The 10,687-nt window shown below is 43.7% G+C and overlaps 1 pseudogene; it reads right to left on the bottom strand.

Moving 5' to 3' along the window:
* Nucleotides 1-5,769: 5,769 nt before the first annotated feature.
* On the bottom strand, nucleotides 5,770-10,300 carry LOC142457216 (tubulin delta chain pseudogene; annotated as a pseudogene).
* Between the last annotated feature and the right edge of the window lie 387 nt (nucleotides 10,301-10,687).

Here is a 10,687-nt window from a genome sequence, read left to right as displayed (position 1 = left end):
GCTCAAGTAGAAGGCAAATGTTTTGAGAATGATGATGGCAACCAATGTACATATGTTCTTGACAATGGATGTATGTATGGACTGTGATAAGAATTGTATGAGATATAAACAATACCCTCCCCTTGGGTGGATTAATGCCCCATGACCCCACTACCCTTTTCTTCCTTGTATTCATCCTTTTGTTTTCCTTTCCCCGCTTCCTCCACCATTGTCTACCATGTACATCCCTGGTTTTGGTCTGGTCTCTTCCATACTACACAGTCTTCACCCCTAAAATGTTTGTATATATGGCGGGAAAAAAATGTTTGTATACAGTAGTTTTTTTCCCTATGCCACTTTTGCTTTTTTAAAAATGTTTTAATTCTTACCTCAGCGGGCTCATGTTGTACTTGTCCTTTTGTGCCTGACTTACCTCGCTTAGCATGATTTCCTCTAGTTCTTCCCATGCCGCTATGTGCCTCATACGTTCATCACTGCTTTTTAGTGATGCCTAGTACTCCATTGTATGTATATACCACAGTTTTTTAATCCAATCGTCAGTTGATGGAAATTTGGGTTGCTTCCAACTCCTTGCAATTCTGAACTGTGCCGCAATGAACACTGGAGCACAGATGTCTGGTCTTGGTTTGTTTCTTGCCTCTTCTGGGTATATGCCCAGTAGGGGGATTGCTGGGTCATATGGTAACTCTATTTCCATCTGTTTTAGGTATCGCTAGATTGATTTCCATAGTGGCTGTACGTACTTACAGTCCCACCAGCAGTGGATGAGAGTTCCTGTCTCCCCTCAGCCCCTCCAACACTTGTTGCTTTCTGATTTTTTGAATTGGGCTACCTTTGAGGGTGTCAGGTGGTACCTCATTGTTGTTTTAATTTGCATTTCTCTTATGGCTAAAGATCGGGAACATTTTCTCATATGTTTGTTGGCCATTCGGATTTCTGCGCCTGTGAAACTTCTGTTCAAGTACTTTGCCCACCTTTCAAGTGGGCTATTGGTTTTTTCTTTTTGGAAGCTAGCAAAGTGGGTGAACAAGTAAATGTGGTGAAGAAAGCTGATGGTGCCCGGCTATCAAAAGAGATAGTGACTGGGGTCTTAAAGGCTTGAAGATAAACAAGCGGCCATCTAGCTCAGAAGCAACAAAGTCCACATGGAAGAACACACCAGCCTGTGTGATCGAGTGGTCCTGAAGGGATCAGTTACCAGGCATCAAAGAACAAAAAATCATATCATTGACTGCACACCTCCATGATAGGATCGCTGAAGACAAATGGGTGCATAAGCAAATGTGGTGAAGAAAGCTGATGGTGCCCAGCTATCAAAAGAGATAGTGTCTGCGGTCTTAAAGGCTTGAAGGTGAACAAGCGGCCATCTAGCTCAGAAGCAAAAAAGCCCACATGGAAGAAGCACACCGGCCAGTGCTATCACGAGGTGCCAAGGGACCAGGTATAAGGCATCATGCAAAAAAAACAACAACGATATAAGTGTGTGTATATATGTGTATATGTATATGTATATATATACACCATATTAAATGAAGGGGGAAGTGCAGAGTGGAGACCCAAGGCCCAAGTGTCGGCCAATGGAGATCCCCTCATAGAGGGGTTTAGGAGAGGAGATGGGTTAATTAGGGTGCGAGGTAGTACCGATGAAGAACACAGCTTTCCCCCAGATCCTGGATGCTTCCTCCCCCCAACTACCATGATCCGAATTCTAGCTTGCAGGGCTGGATAGGACAGAGGCTGTACACTGGTACATATGAGGGCTGGAGGTACAGGGAATCCAGGGTGGATGATACCTTCAGGACCAAGGGTGTGAGGGACGATGCTGGGAGAGTGGAGGGTGAGTGGGTTGGAAGGGGGGAACTGATTACAAGGATCCACATGTGACCTCTTCACTGGGAGAGGGACAGCAGAGAAGGGGGGAAGGGAGACTCCGGATAGGGCAAGATATGACACAATAACGATGTATAAATTACCAAGGGCACATGAGGGAGGGGGGAAAGGGGAGGGAAGGGGAAAAAAAAAGAGGACCTGATGCAAGGGGCTTAAGTGGAGAGCAAATGCTTTGAGAATGATTGGGGCAGGGAATGTATGGATGTGCTTTATACAATTGATGTATGTATATGTATGGATTGTGATAAGAGTTGTATGAGTCCCTAATAAAATGTAAAAAAAAAAGAGGAGAAAAAAATGATTAGGGCAAAGACTGTACAGATGTGCTTTATACAATTGATGTATGTATATGTATGAACTGTGATAAGAATTGTATGAGCCCCAATAAATTGTTAAAAAAAAAGAATTGTATGAGCCCCCAGTAAAATGATTAAACAAAAAAGACAGGAAGAGTGTCTGGGTAGCAGCATGGTTTGTCTGGGTAGACTAGAAAAACAAATCCAGGGAGACTCATATGTGAATAAGAAAGAGCTTTACATGCAAGAGTAATTGAATATTGAGAAAATGTCCCAGTCTAGTCCAGATCAAATCCATAAGTCCGATATTAGCCATATATCTGATTCCAGTGTATAAATTCCTCTTCAGACTCACACAACACATGCAATGATGCCAAATGCAGAAATATCACAGGCCAGTGTGGGTGCAAAGTCTTATGGATCCAGTGGTGTGTAAGCATCTCAGCACTGGCAGGGGTCTCTACATGGCTCCTCAAGCTCAGGGCATTAGTTTAGCTCCATATGTCTTCTCAGGTGGAATGTCTTTCAGGGAGTCATACTATGTCCTGCCTCCAGTGAGCTATTTATCTCCTTAGCACCTCCAAATAAGGTCATTAAGCTGTGACCTGATTGACAGGCTACACCCCACCCCCTGGCTCTTAATCCTCTCAAATGGACAACAGATTATGTAACTAATATATGGCATTACAGAGAAGCAATAGAAATTCATATCTAGAACCCATGAGAAAATTCAGCACAGTTTTTATATAGCAGTGGTTCTCAACCTTTTTAATGCCGTAACCCTTTAATACAGTTCCTCATGTTGTGGTGACCCCCCCAAGCATAAAATTATTTTCTTTTTTTTTTGCATAAAATTATTTTCATTGCTACTTCATCACTGTAATTTTTCTACTGTTATGAATCAGGCAGCCCCTTTGAAAGGGTCGTTTGATCCCCAAAGGGGTCGTGACCCACAGGTTAAGAACCACTGTCATATAGCCTCTCAAAGACTTTTCATAAATTCACCAGGTTTACTCTTTCAACACTAGGTGGCACTACATTACCTCATCCACATCTTATCTCACATCTCCCAAGGTGAGGAAAGAGCTTATACATTTGCTGGCCTTTACCCTTCAAAGCACAATGGGTATATCTGAACCAGTTAACACTCAACCACAAGTGGGTAAGCCACTTGGACCCTGATTTCCGCCAGAACCTGTCCTAGAATACAATCAAAAGGGGACTCTAGGATGCTGATTGCCTTTTCTGCCAGAAAGTGGGAAGGATCACCTCTTCCATAATGTCTCTGGAGCAACCTCCTCAAAATGCCTCACCATCAGGGCTCGTAGGCTCAGCAATCAAGAACTGGGTCCAGGGTCTGAGGCCCACGGAGACCACCCACCTCATGCCCAGGGTAACTACTGTCATCTCTGGTAAGCCCATTTCTTTCCTCTCTGCATAGTCTACATTACTTACACACGTAGGACACACTTCTTTAGCACCAGCCACTATTCCAGCAGTCACAAGTGTAGTATCAGAGTCACTCATTACACGAACACTTTCATATCACTGGTATAATGTGCAGTTCTCACACAAGCTTCTACCCATTCCATATTGCCCATCCCCGTACTCAATTCAAAACAGGAATATCTATACAATTGACAGAAGCCTCACAGCCTCCCAACCTATTACTTCTCTTACAATGCTACCTGCCTTCACTTCCTCCCAAAATAGCTCTAGTGTCCTGGTACCTCCCTGTCAATTCCCTCCTTTACTACCTGCTCTGGTTAACCCACGGGTGAGGTATATCATTTAAATGCTGTTACTTTGCGTCACTAACCTGTTTACATCAGGTTAAATGACACCTTGACATTTCCTAATGTGCCTCAGTCCCCTATCACTTTTGACACTTAAAAGCCTGAAACCTATAATGTCAAAACCCCTGAAGGAGGGCCTATTAAGGCCCACTCACTCTCCCTACAACTTACCAATTCTGCCAGTCATTAAACCAGTAGCAACTACAGACTAGTTCAAGATCTTAAAGCATCATCAACTTTGCTGTCTTGCCGATTCATCCCATTGTTCCCAACCCTTACACTCTGTTCTCCACTATTCTGCCCAATACGCAATTGGGCAGGTTTAAAAGTTATGTTAACTGCAAAAATCATAGATGCCAAGAAGTGAAGTTCCAATGCCAGCTAGGGGAAAAGATTCGGTAAGCTGAAGAAGGAAGAAGAACGTGAATTTTACGTCTGTGCCAGAAGATGAAAGAGGGCAAAGCGAAGCTTGAGAGTATGCAGTAAGTTGGAGAAGGATTGAGGAAAGGTGAACTGTATTTGTCAGGGTTTGCAATACCTGCAAACAATGAGGATGTAAGAAGGTTAAAGAAAGTAGCTTTGGGGGGACAGGCTACAGAAAAGTGGCTGAAGGGAGATATTGGACAGTGTAAAACATGAAAAAAGTAATTTCTAAATTATCAAGGTTTCCTGAAGGAGGGATGGTGGGGGAGGGAGGGGAAATGAGCTGATACCAAGGGCACAAGTAGAAAGGAAATGTTTTGAGAATGATGATGGCAACAAATGTACAAATGTGCTTGACACAATGGATGGATGGATTCCGATAAGAGTTGTATGAGCCCTCAATAAAAATGATTACAAAAACAAAAACACAAAAAGAGGAGCTTGTCTTAGGATGTCTGGGTGTACCAGAGGATGGACAGTAGGCTAAACTTGAAGGTATACAGTACATTGTAGAAGGTTTGAGGAAAGTGGATGTTATTTGCCTTGGTTTCTTTAAAAGAAAAGAACATTAAAAACTATTTTGAAATCTTGAGCCCCATGGCTCCTACCACTTCTGGGACTTCTTAGTTTAATATGTATAATTATGTACTTTGGACCCTGCTTCTTTCGCTGTTAAAAAGGCACAACAAGGCATCGAGTGAGATGGAGAAGAAAAGAGGAATCTACGTAGCCCTCCTGATACCCAATTCAGTTTCCACCAGAGAGGACAGCCCTAAGAAATACATGATGTATATTTATTATAAAAATCCTGACATTCATTTCTTAAATAGTTGCTTAAGTGGGAAAAAAATCTTACTTTAAAAAAACAACAACTTATTTTTATGACTTTTTACTTTTAAATGTTCGTTGTAGCTTTTGACAACAGCTCCCTCTGCTGGCTCAAAGCGTGCACTTCAAAGATAAATACATTTGTATTTACGTATGCAACTGGAATTTCTTAGCTTAACATTTTGCAGCAGAGGTTTACTTTATATTGAATGAATTTTCTTTTTCAGAAAAGACGGAAGATTTAGGAATATGAGGGCAAGTGGAATATTCTTTTTCCTTGGCTACTCCAGACACGAGTCTCAACAGCTCAGCAAGGGTTTCTAATATTCTTTGTAAAAGAACCAATTTTTCCCCTAAAAATGAAAAGTAAGTAGAAGATGTTTTCATTGAAAACATTATTTTGTAATATAAAGATGTCCCTCCTTTCCTTTGGGTCTAGTGTGCACAACGAAACCAGCATTCCACTGTTACTTTAACAAATAAGACGTTGAAACCCTTACAGAAATGATATTAACAATAATTATTTTAGTCCCAAAACACTCTTGTTCAAGATCAGAGGTTACAGTGACTGGAAATGACCTGCTCTAACAAAGAGAAAGTGTCCAAGAAGTCCTCTTCTTCAATTCCAAATTTTGTGTATTGATGGATGTAGGCTTTTGAAGCAAACACATTCCACGCTTTGCCGACAATCAGATCAAGTGGCTTGACTACGAACTGGCTGTTGCTGACCAATGTGGCAGACTTCTCATACTTGTTGAAGGCTCGTTGAGTTTTCCATACATTAAAAGCATCAACAGGTGCTAACCAGGAAGTATAGAGGGCTGGATCTTTCAATCCCCCCAGATCTGCACTTTGCACATCTTTGCCACGAAGGATGACCAAGTTAGCAATAGAAGTGTTCAAATGAAGCTCCCTGGTGAAAGGTGTTTTGCCAAGAGGAGGCAGTCCTGATACAGGTGGCCGTACTTGCCAGTTGATACCTTCTTCCACGTTTGCATTAGAAATGAGCATCTGTCTCAAATGCTTGAGGAGGCCTGCCCAAGTAAATGTGCTGTATGCCAGTGGGTTCTCAGACATCTGAGGAATGGTCCGCACACCCAGCATCTTGAATTCAGGGTGGGGAACAAGATTCTCCATTAAGTCTCCCAATTTTTTTTCCGGCTGACAGATGTTTATTACCGCCTTGGCACAGTCACTGATGGACGGGGACACACAGACAAGGCGGGCAAGGGCACCCGACCCTCCCCCCCCCTCAGCCCCCAGGGTGCTTGCACTCAGGCTGAGTGGGGGTGGGGACTCACAGGAGGGACAGCCCTCTGAGGGACCCAATCAACCAAGGAAGTCGTTGGCAGGGTCAGAACACCCACACAGTCAGATGAGGCACAGTTTACAGAGCAGCAAGTTCAAAGCCAACCAGCGCAAAGAGGAGTCCCTCTCTGATCCTGGCTTAGCCACCACAAACATTTGCTGGCCAGGCGCCTCTCCACACAGCGGCAGCAGCGGCTCACCTCGCCTCCAGACTGTCCCTGGCCACCAGGTGTGGCTCAAGAACTGATGCCTCGGCCAGCTGGGGTAGGACAATCTCACAGCAGGTGACCGGGCAGGTCACCTGGGAGACTTGTGGAAGTGGAGAGCTGAACTTGGTCTGCACCCTCACGGACTCCCGGGTGGACACACTGAGTAGCAAGCACCAAGGTGACAGCACAAGAATTCCCTGGGGGCTTTGGGGGTGTGGACATCGCAGCACTAGGGAATATCCCAGGCCAGCTGTCATCTCGGGAACAGGTGAAGTGGGGGAGGGGAAGGGGACCAGCCATCAGGGCTCTTGCTGGACCAGGGGATCTGATATAGGATGAACCACCGCCGTCGGTAGCCATCAGAGGCAGGCAGAGGGAGCTGGAGGTGCCAATTGTCTGAGGGGCCCTGATCTAATCGCTATGACAATTTAATTCTCTACCAGAAGAGGGGCTCTGTAGTGAAGCGTTTGGCTACCAACCAAAAGGGGGCTGGCTGGAGCCCACCCAGCGGCAATCAGCTTCCATAAAGATTTGAGCCAAGAAAACCCTAGGGGGCAACTCTGTCCCAAGGGGCCACTAGGGGTCAGAATCATCTGGACAGCATCTAAGAACAGGAACACGATGGACAGGGGTGTACCTGCATGTTAATTCCTATAAACGAACAGGAAACAGTAAAGCTTGATGAACACCTTCCTGGCCTGTAGAGCACCCAGCATGACATCCTTTCAACAAAACTCTAATTGGGTGACCGAATATCCCTTGTTATCGGATGTATACATAACCTTCTCCCTGGGGAACGGACAACAGAAAAGTGGGTGAAGGGAGACATCAGACAGTGTAAGACATGACAAAATAATAATTTATAAATTATCAAGGGTTCATGGGGGAGGGGGGATGGGCAGGGAGGGGAAAATGAGCTGATGCCAGGGGCTTAGCAAATGTTTTGAGAATGATGAGGGTAATGAACGTACAGATGTGCTTGACACAACTGATATATAGATGGATTATGATAAGAGTTGTATGAACCCCTAATAAAATGATTTTTAAAAAGAAAGGAAGAAAGGTTTGAAATCGCCAGTCACTGCGAGGGAGACAGAGGAAGCCTTCTATGCCCGTAAAGAGTCTTGTCTTACAGGGTCGCGGCGAGTCAGAGTTGACCAGATAGCAGTTACTGAGACTGGGTGCAAGAACAAGCTGGCTGGGAGAAAGTGACAAATCCTGAAAAAAGAATCCCTGCCTGGTCCATGTTGGAAAACATTTCCTTCTATTGAGATAGAAGAGAAGGGGCGGGGGGTGGGGGGTGGGGAGGAATCAGCCTAAAATGAAACACATTGATCTAATTCCACCATGTGAAATTTTAAAATGTGAAGTGTAAAATAAACTTTCTCAAAATATGTACCCCTGGACACATTGTCTGATCAAATACATTTGGAATTTCTGGATTAAAAAAGACTTAATTGATCCATGGGTCCTGCTGCTCCTAGGATGCCTCATTTTAATATGTATGTATATTTTGTTTCATTGTTTTCCTTTTTTTTCTTGCAGAAAAGTATACATATCTTCACCAAGCATCCAGCAGGAAGAAATTACAGAAGACAAAGAGCTTTGCCCATATTCCATATTATTAAAAGGCAGGAATTTAAGGTTTATTGAGTGAAGGGGTCTTGATGCCAGCCTCTGTAACTTCTTCTCAGTACCTGCTGAGCATAACGTAACCCCTCACCTTCTCAAAACCTCTCACAGACACCTTTCCTTTTATTCCCGTTGTAACAAAAATCCTCCTTTATAAAATACAGTTAGCCTAAGGGCGCTTCCTTAGGGTCTCTATGAAACTTTTGTAACTTGCTACATTGCTCAGAAGTAGGCAGGTTGCACGTGGATGGCCAAGTAAAAGGGTCCATAATACTGGGAGTTTTCTCTTAGTTACCAGACTATGAGTGATTAAAATGTAGACCCTGCTACGTAGTTAGTCAATGAAGACTTCCCAAGACTGGCCCAGGGCTCACAGGACCCTCTTGCTCTGTATGTTTTCTCCTGGGCAAGAGTTGTTTCACGTGAATGACCTGAAACCCCAGGCAATATAAAGTATCTACATGCGACTCCTCAAAGTGTAAATTCCAAAGCCAAAAGTATGTATGAGGGGTATCCCCAAGAAAAAACCAACAGTACACATCCCATTAACCCCCTCGTCTCCCAACCCCCTCCCTCTGGCTCCTGTGAGCAACTCCTTCTGAATTAGTACAGGCACTGGCCTCACCTGGGAAGGTTCTCACTGGTCACAGTGAATTTTTTCTCTAAAAGCAGTTTCACTTGAACTTCATTTTTTTGTGATGGCCAATTTAAGAGAACAGCATGCAGCTCTGAAATCCCCTCTCCCCCCCCCCGCTGAGGAAAAATGCCACAGAAACTGTTGTGATGTTGAACACAGCTTACAAGGACAGCGCTATGGGTGTGTGTGTGAAGTGTACAAGTGGTTTTCTCATTTCAAAAAAGATGAAATGTCCATTGATAACAAACCTTGTTTGGAAGGCCTGTCACCTTCCCCAACGGACAAAAATGTAGACTCCTGGTGCATTTGGAGTTCATTCCACCAGGTCAGACTGTTAATTAAGCTTTCTATGGGGGAAAAGATTGTGTAACAGTGCAACAAAAAAAGTCCTGATTTGTGACAGACGGGGGCTGGTTTTGCAACCATGACAATGCACCTGCTCAGGTAGCTATCTCAGTGCACCAGTTTGTGGAAAAAGCCAGCATGCCTCTCTTGCCCCACGGACCTTAATCACCTGACCTTGCTCTGTGTGACTTCTTTTTGTTTCCATGAATGAAGACGAACATGAAAAGCCAGTGACTTGATGAACGTAGACATGAAGAGAAAAACGAGGGAGGTGCTGTTAGCCATCTAAACAGTTGAGTTTGAAAAATGTTTCCAAGAATGGAATTGCAGATTTGACAAATGTATTAAGTGTAAGCTTGTTTTGTTAAAAAATTTAAATACAGAGTTTGAAAATAATTTTTTGTTTTGTTTTTGCATACCCTCTTATATTCTCTCTGTATTCTGATTTCAAGCATAATACCACAAAGACATTCTATTTTGGACTGCTGTGGTTTCCTCACTGGGATACATTTGAAATCAAAACTTTCCTTTCTTCCTTTGACTTGGAGAGGGTAAATTGGCTGCACCCCTGCAGGAGAAAAACAACAACAACAACAACACACCAGCATTTCCGGTTGCATTCCTTTGACTGCTGTAAGACAGAAAAGTTTTTCCTATTATAATACAACTTTTGAATTCCCAGATATCAGGAGTAAACAGAATTAAGAAAATAGAACTACCTTAGGGAAGCTGTGAGATATATATGAATCAGAAACCACAAAATGAAACCTGCTCTGAAGCCATCTGCACCTGCTTCAGTATCTAAATCCTGGGTGGTCCTGTGCACCCCTTGCTGCCCAGCCATCCTCCCTGCAGGGTGGGTTGGTGTCTGGCTCTCAGACTTCCTCTCACTATGTACCTTGCACAGTAACACATGACCATGTCCTCAGCAGTCATGGAGCTCAGCTTCAGGAATAACTGAGTATTTGATGTGTCTGTAGTGATGGAGAGTTGGTTTTTGAAGGGCAGGTTATAATTTGTATTACCATCATAGCATATGAGTCCCACCCACTGAAGTCCCTTCCCAAAAGTGGCAGATGCAGGGCCAGCAGTGACTACTGGTGATGGAGAACCCAGAGACACTGCAGGTGGATTTGTACCCTAGTGCCTGAAGAATAAGTTGCATGTGAGTGATCCTTGCCATTATAAATAGAGAGGGACTGAAGTCAATCTCCCTGGTTTCTTCTGAGGCCACTGTAGAGTAATTATTTTGAATTTATCTGCCTGTTAGTCTGTGATGGAGAAAACCTGATCTCAGCGGTGTGAGGAAAATGTAAAAGGAAA

This window comes from Tenrec ecaudatus, chromosome 9 (genome assembly GCF_050624435.1).
Source record: "Tenrec ecaudatus isolate mTenEca1 chromosome 9, mTenEca1.hap1, whole genome shotgun sequence".
In the NCBI taxonomy this organism is placed as follows: Eukaryota; Metazoa; Chordata; class Mammalia; order Afrosoricida; family Tenrecidae; genus Tenrec; species Tenrec ecaudatus.
This window is presented reverse-complemented; position numbering and strand designations above follow the sequence as displayed.